The sequence below is a fragment of the Pristiophorus japonicus genome, chromosome 2 (genome assembly GCF_044704955.1).
Source record: "Pristiophorus japonicus isolate sPriJap1 chromosome 2, sPriJap1.hap1, whole genome shotgun sequence".
NCBI classification, from domain to species: Eukaryota; Metazoa; Chordata; class Chondrichthyes; family Pristiophoridae; genus Pristiophorus; species Pristiophorus japonicus.
This window is the reverse complement of record NC_091978.1, coordinates 263,855,852-263,862,431: the sequence shown is the minus strand read 5'-3', so window position 1 is coordinate 263,862,431 and position 6,580 is coordinate 263,855,852. Positions and strand designations below refer to the sequence as shown.

The following is a 6,580-nucleotide window of genomic DNA, read 5'->3' as shown; positions in this document are numbered from 1 at the left end:
CAGGACTCAAACCCGGCAGGTACTGTGCACAGAGTGGTGCCAGTTAGAGGCTGGACTTTAGAGCGCGAAACCTCTCAGGGGACAGAGAACAGGCTCTTGAGTCCCTTAACTCAGAGTCTGCCGAAGGGGGCTAATTGAGTAGCTCCATGCTAGCGTTGTGGAGGGAATCACAGGGCTCACCAGTGCCGCTTTAAAGACAATGTATGCAAGGGTTGTAGCACAAAGGGCCACCTCCAGCGAATGTGTAAGAGAAATATGACTCACTTTGTCGTTGACGAATCTGCAGATGGCCATGAATCCAGTGTGGATTATGAAACGATAAGCAGAGAGGCAGCTCAGCCTCACGATGAGGTATATAACATGTTTACCTGCACCACCGAGTGTTCCAACAAATTGTGTCGAATAAATCTGACCTCTTGGTGGACAAACCTCAACAGCGTGAAACTGAGCTTCCTACTATATGAAATGCTATTAAAGAAAGATGAAATAAATAGATAATAGATTACTAAATAAAAATATTTTCATCACAGCAGGAAGTTAGCATGCCAATTTAAGAGAAAAAAATCACCGAGTTCCATACTGGAACCAGCTTTAATCATTAAATTATAAATTTCACAGTTTGAGGTTTTAATCATTTCTGTTCCAATTTGGCTTCTCCAGTTTCGACTGAGATTTTTGCCATTATGGATCCTTTAGGTACATGGGATAGATCAAAATAATCTCTATGTCTTTGTTACAGCTGAAATATTCTAATGGTCAAATATGGGAATGCAGAGTAGTAAACATAGAAACATAGAAAATAGGTGCAGGAGTAGGCCATTCGGCCCTTCAAGCCTGCAACGCCATTCATTGAGTTCATGGCGGAACATGCAACTTCAGTACCCCATTCCTGCTTTCTCGCCATACTCCTTGATCCCCCTAGTAGTAAGGATTACATCTAACTCCTTTTTGAATATATTTAGTGAATTGGCCTCAACAACTTACTGTGGTAGAGAATTCCACAGGTTCACCACTCTCTGGGTGAAGACGTTTCTCCTCATCTCGGTCCTAAATGGCTTACCCCTTATCTTTAGACTGTGACCCCTGGTTCTGGACTTCCCCAACATTGAGAACATTCTTCCTGCATCTAACCTGTCTAAACCCGTCAGAATTTTAAACGTTTTTATGAGATCTCCTCTCATTCTTCTGAACTCAAGTGAATACAAGCCCAGTTGATCCAGTCTTTCTTGACATGTCAGTCCCGCCATCCCGGGAATCAGTCTGGTGAACCTTCGCTGCACTCCCTCAATAGCAAGAATGTCCTTCCTCAAGTTAGGAGACCAAAACTGTACACAATACTCCAGGTGTGGCCTCACCAAGACCCTGTACAACTGTAGTAACACTTCCCTGCCCCTGTACTCAAATCCCCTCGCTATGAAGGCCAACATGTCATTTGCTTTCTTAACCGCCTGCTGTACCTGCATGCTAACCTTCAATGACTGATGTACCATGACACCCAGGTCTCGTTGCACCTCCCCTTTTCCTAATCTGTCACCATTCAGATAATAGTTTGTCTCTCTGTTTTTACCACCAAAGTGGATAACCTCACATTTATCCATATTATACTTCATCTGCCATGCTTTTGCCCACTCACCTAACCTATCCAACTCACTCTGCAGCCTGATAGCATCCTCCTCGCAGCTCAAACTGCCACCCAACTTAGTGTCATCCACAAATTTGGAGATGCTACATTTAATCCCCTCGTCTAAATCATTAATGTACAGTGTAAACAGCTGGGGCCCCAGCTCAGAACCTTGCGGTACCCCACTAGTCACTGCCTGCCATTCTGAAAAGTATCCATTTACTCCTACTCTTTGCTTCCTGTCAGCCAACCAGTTCTCAATCCACGTCAGCACACTACCCCCAATCCCATGTGCTTTAACCTTGCACTTTAATATCTTGCGATCTCTGTGTCGAGAAGTTCAGGTTTTCTGACGTGTAATTCAAATTGGCGGAGTATAGTGGGAATTCTATCGTGCGAGCTGCTGTGACGTCAACAAGCCGTCTAAGCAGCCAATCAAAATGCAGAATTTTCACAGACCGGGAACCAGGAAGTGGGTCAGCTCATAAAATTCTAACTTTTAAAAAATGTTAGCGAGCAAAACAAAGATTGGGGCTCTCACATGGGGAAAAGGCATTCCTGAAATAAATACGAACAAACTTTAAATACAATTTTTTTTAAAACTTTTTTAAAATTTTAAGTTTTTTAAATTTTTATTGCAAAGGATAAATTTGACACTGCGCAAAATTAAAATTAGTTTTTCAGGGCCATAATATAGAAACATAGAAACATAGAAAATAGGTGCAGGAGCAGGCCATTCGGCCCTTCAAGCCTGCACCACCATTCAATATGATCATGGCTGAACATGCAACTTCAGTACCCCACTCCTGCTTTCTCTCCATACACCTTGATCCCTTTAGCCGGAAGGGCCACATCTAACTCCCTTTTGAATATATCTAACGAACTAGTATCAACAACTTTCTGTGATAGAGAATTCCACAGGTTCACAATTCTCTGAGTGAAGAAGTTTCTCCTCATCTCGGTCCTAAATGGCTTACCCCTTATCCTTAGACTGTGACCCCTTTGTTTAGCAGTCAATACGCTGTTAAAGCCCCAGTTACACCTCATCCCTTTACGTCTAACTTTTAGTGGGGGATTTAACAACATAATTACTGCAGAAGAGCCGAAGTTTTCATCAGTTTCCCTGATTTGAGAGATTTCGCTGATTGCCGGCTCTGGGGACGCAGCGGTTTCCACATTAGGCTGCGCATGCGCTAAATCCTAAAGTTGCGGTCAGTTTCAAAGGGACCAGACAGTGAGTCATCCTACAGAAAGTAATAAGAATTCCGGATGTGTATGCAAATTGATTCCAATCAGGGAACTGGCAGGGTGCTTTGCTGTCTTCAATGATGCCATTAATTCACATAAAGTACTCCCGACGCAGTTAATTCTCAGGAAATGTCATTGCTATGAAACTCAAATCTATTAAATAGGTCTAGCCTCTTTGCTTTGCATTAAGACATATCAAAATGGGTTTCATTGAAGCTAAATATTCCACAGATAATTTAGAAATTCAAAGATGTTATTAATTCTGCAGCAAAAGCAGGGTCTCTGTAGATGCTGAAAATGCATCTTCTGGGGTCCTGTTCATGGTTGAGTAAATTCAGCTTGGACCAGACATTGTTAATTGGAAGATTGCACACTCTAAGTATCAATAACCTGTATTTTCACTTCGCTGGTGTTGGCTCACCTGTTGTGTATTTCCAGTATTTTCTGTGTTTACGTCAGCTGTATTTGTACCTCTCACCAGAAGGCAATTGAAAATTCCTGGAACTCTAGCCTACAGGGAACCAGTGGCTTTAGACTGATAGGCTTCTGGATTGAACTGCACACCAGCATTGCAGCAATCTGGGAATAATGACAAACATTTTGTTGCATTATGGTGCAAAAGTAAGGCATACTCTACCTTTACAAATTCAAAGCATGTTGTAATTTCAGCCATTTTGTTTTGATGACTGCTGACAATTCATTGAAAAGTTTAACTACTATTACAATTACAATGACAAAGAATAATACTTCCACATAATAACACAGGTTTTACAAGGACACTTTACGCTATTGTATGTTATGTGGTCCTTAATCTCTCCCTCCATATAAACTTCCCTACCCATATTCACAGCCACCTCCTCGACCTTGCCATCTCACTCAGCCTTGCTACTCCCATTGTGTCAATCACAGATAAGGCCATCGCTGATCACTTACTTGTATTGCTCTCCACCCACATTCCCCCTTACCCCTCCCAACTCCACTTCCTTCTGTGTCGTCCCCTGAAAAAAACCTCTCCCCCAAGTCCCCAACAACTGCACTTGTAAACTCCCCACTGTCCAGCCTTTGGCCCTCCATTCACCACATTTCTGCAGCTACCAATCTGCTCAATCACACCCTCACCTCCACCTTTGATGTCCTTGTCCCCATTAAAAGCATTACTCTTTCTCACCCTGGCTATTCCCACTGGTACAACTCTCATCTCCACTCCCTTAAGTCCAAGAGACACAGGCTTGAAGATTTATGGTGAACAATTGGTTTTGCCATTCATCGCCAGATCTGGTTGGACCACATAAGGCACTATCAGGTCCTGCTCTCCTCTGCCAAAACTGTTAACCTGGATCATCCTGGAATGCAAAATAACCCACGGCTTCTCTACACTATAAACTGTCTACTTAAACCCTCTCCCCTGCCCTCTCCACCCTCAACTCCAACAAGTGCGAGGAGCTCACGGACTTCTTTGTCACTAAGATAGAACCATCCAGTCAGCTGCCTCAGCCACTTCCCTCCCTTCATTAGCCCACCAAACTAAACTTCACCTAAGGTTTCCCCTGCCCTAGCCCTGAACTTACATCTCTCTCTAGTTTCTCTTCTATGTCCTCTCATGCCCTCTCCAAGCTCACCTTGTCCTTGAGACACACCTCCTGCTCCCTTGACCCTATTCCCACCAAACAGCTGACCACCCAATTTTGCTTCCTGGCCCCCATGTTAGCTGATACTGTTAATGGTTCTCTCTCCTCAGGTACTGTCCCGCTCACCTTCAAATCTGTTGTCACCATCCATCTCCTCAAAAAAACACCCTTAATTGACCCTTCTGTCCTTGCAAACTACGGCCCCATCTCCAACATCCCCTTCCTCTTCCTCAGCCTTTTGGCTAAGATCAAGTGTAGTATCTGTTCTTATCAGTTTAATATCCCCTATGGGGACATGATATTGAATTGATTTTTGGACAGGGAGCTGGATCAGGGGCATGCCCCGTCCACTCCATGCACCGACCTGGTATTGCAATATTTCCAGTAACAGTGCAACTTCGCCTCTCGGCCTTTTGGCCTAAGATCAAACACATTGGCGCAAAGTGATCTTTGGCGTTAGAGTTGATCTGGAACGAAATTGGATAAAAACATTTTTTTTAATCCCTTTCCTCTTCAAAGTTCTTGAACATGTTGTCACCTCCCAAATCCATGTCCATCTTTCACACAACTTCTAAACAGGTTTCTGTCCTGCCCAGCACTGAAACGGCCCTTATCAAAGTCAAAAATGACATCCTATGCGACTGTGACCATGATAAACTATCCTTCCTCATCCATCTTGACCTGTCTGCAGCCTTTGACACAGTTGACCACTCAATCCTCCTCCAATGCCTCTTCACCATCATCCAGCTGGGTGGGACTGCACTTGCCTGGTTCCATTCTTATCTATCCAATCGTAGCCAGAGAATCACCTGCAATAGCTTTTCTTGCCGTTCCTGCACCATTACCTCTGGAGTCCCCCACGGATCGATTCTGCTGCCCTCCTACTTCTCATCTGCATGCTGCCCCTCGGTGACATCATCCAAAAACACGTCAGTTTCTACACCCGGCTCTACCTCATCACCACCTCTCTTGACCCCTCCACTGTCTCTGATTTGTCACACTGTTTGACTGTCATCCAGTACTGGATGGGCTGAAATTTCCTCCAATTAAATATTGGGAAGACCAAAGCCATTGTCTTCAGTCCCTGCTACAAACTCCGTTCCCCAGCCACCAACTCCATTCTGCAACTGTCCGAGGCTGAACCTGTAGGTTCGCAACCTTGGTATCGTATTTGACCCCGTGATGAGTTTCCGACCACATATGCGCTCCACCACCAAGACCACCTACTTCTACCACCGTAACATCACCCAACTGTCTCTGCTTCAGCTTATCTGCTGCTGAAACCCTCATCCATGCCTTTGTTACCTCTCGACTTGATTAAATCAATGCAATCCTGACCAGCCTCCCATCTACCACCCATTATAAACTTTAGCTCATTTAAGCTCTGTTGCCTGTGTCCTAACTTATATCAAATCCCGTTCACCCATCGCCCCTGTGTTCACTGACCAACATTGGCTCCACACGCGCCTCAATATTAAAATTCTCATCCTTGTTTACAAATCCCTCCATGGCCTCTCCTCTTCCTGGAACCGAAATTGCTCCGTCCGTAAGGCCTGTTACCGCCGGAAATTGGCGGCCACGTTGCAGAGTACAATGGCCGCTGATTTTTCGTGGCATGGCCGCCATTTTGAAAATTCCGCTCCTGTGGTATCCTGGTGGTGACTCGCTTCCCCCATTACCGCTCCAATGCTGCCAATCCATCCTAAGTGCGTCATCACAGCGCGCACGGCTGATGTTTCTCCCCGATCGCGAAATTCCGCCGAGAAAATCTTGCTCCCACCGCTCGGTGCCACCGGCAGCTTTTTCTGCCGGTGCATTCTGCTTGGAGTACTTGCAAAATGGCGGTGCGGCTGCCATTAAAGGGGAAGGCCTACTGCTGCGGCGCCATTTTTTTTTTGTCGAGCGACTGCCATGTTGGGCCGACAATTATGACCCCAGCTGGGCCGCCAACAGGCAGCCTGGCATCCTGCCTGGGATGCCAGGCTGCTGGCCTGGCCAAAACCCTCCCTGGTGGCCGAGTGGACCTAACCTAAAGAATCACAGCATCTCTCCCCTTTTAAGTGAAGGAGAGAGACGTGGTGAT

General features: G+C 45.3%; 1 pseudogene; it reads left to right on the top strand.

Moving 5' to 3' along the window:
• The first annotated feature begins 4,718 nt into the window (after positions 1 to 4,718).
• On the top strand, positions 4,719 to 4,898 carry LOC139251431 (U2 spliceosomal RNA; annotated as a pseudogene).
• Positions 4,899 to 6,580: the final 1,682 nt, after the last annotated feature.